The sequence below is a fragment of the Temnothorax longispinosus genome, unplaced genomic scaffold, assembly GCF_030848805.1.
Source record: "Temnothorax longispinosus isolate EJ_2023e unplaced genomic scaffold, Tlon_JGU_v1 HiC_scaffold_911, whole genome shotgun sequence".
Taxonomy (NCBI): Eukaryota; Metazoa; Arthropoda; class Insecta; order Hymenoptera; family Formicidae; genus Temnothorax; species Temnothorax longispinosus.
Window position 1 is genome coordinate 1,904 of NW_027270792.1, and position 1,246 is coordinate 3,149.

The following is a 1,246-nucleotide window of genomic DNA, read 5'->3' on the forward strand; positions in this document are numbered from 1 at the left end:
TCGTTATTCCGATTAATCTTTTCCTAAATTACTTCTTCGAAAAAAGTCTCTACGTTAGAATCAACTTGAATCAAATTTTTCGATTTATTTCTTTTACTAATTTATATTTCGAAACACGGTTTAATGTAGCAACTAAATAAAAACAAACGAAAAAAGAGATTCTATAATATCTTTAGAAAAAATAAAAAATAACACTTACCAGAAGTGTTAGTACGCCGATGATGCCCGATTGCCTCTCCCAGGCCTCCACCTCCTCTCAGGCTGCTCGAGATGTCCATCGTGTTTTCTCGATGCAAAGCTGATGGTCCTTCCAGCGTGGATATTTTCTGTAACATAAAAATAATCGAATAGATTAAATAATTGTCACGCTATTCGTTATTCAGATTAATACACATTCAATTTACTTCTTCGCAAAAGGTCTCTACGTTAGAATCAACTTGAATCAAATTTTTCAAATTATTTCTTTTACTAATTTATATTTTAAAACACGGTTTAATGTAGCAACTGAATAAGCACAAACGAAAAAACAGATTCTATAATATCTTTAGAAAAAAATAAAAAGCAACATTTACCAGAAGTGTTGATACGCCGATGCCCGATGCCTATCCTAGGCCTCCTCCTCCTCTCAGGCTGCTCGGGATATCAGGTTCGCAGGATTCCCTCGCTGCTCCGATGTCACCTTCTGCGTCGTTATTTTCTGAAATATTCAAATGAACGATTCGATTAAGTAAAGACAGAAGAGATAGAACATTGTTGGACATAAGTGACATAGTACGTAAAAATCAGTTACACTCACCACTTTCTTTCCTGCTGTTCCGGCCGCAAAATCCACCACCACCTCCGGGTCAGATAAGAGTCTCGCGCCACATTGAGACTCGTGGCAATGCAGTGTGACTTCATCCATTAAGCAAAAAAAGTCAAGAAGCCATTTCGGCTATATTGCATTAATTTTACGACGTTGTTGCAATATAGTCGAAATGTTTCTTGACCTTTCTCGCTTAATAGAAATGTAATTGCTGAAAGGAATTAAAAATTGTTCTCTACTTTTTTTTTTTTTTTTTTTTTAACGTGGTGGAAATCTTCGAAAGACACCCTCGCCCTGTGGTAGGGAGGGGGAGTGTCGGATTCTACGCGCACGCGTACCACCGTTACGAGGGGCGCTTCAGAGGACCGAAATCCCCTGAGCCTCCCTCAGCGTGGCATCGCGCGCCCATAGCCTACCGACTAAAACCACCACGAGCAACCC

General features: G+C 39.3%; 1 long non-coding RNA gene across 1 annotated transcript; it reads right to left on the reverse strand.

Annotated features, from left to right (window-relative positions):
* Positions 1-231: 231 nt before the first annotated feature.
* Positions 232-861, reverse strand: LOC139825088 (uncharacterized). The gene is made up of 3 exons (XR_011735456.1): positions 797-861; positions 573-697; positions 232-326 (listed from the first exon to the last, which is right to left on the reverse strand). It is a non-coding gene; the product is annotated as an uncharacterized lncRNA (long non-coding RNA).
* Positions 862-1,246: the final 385 nt, after the last annotated feature.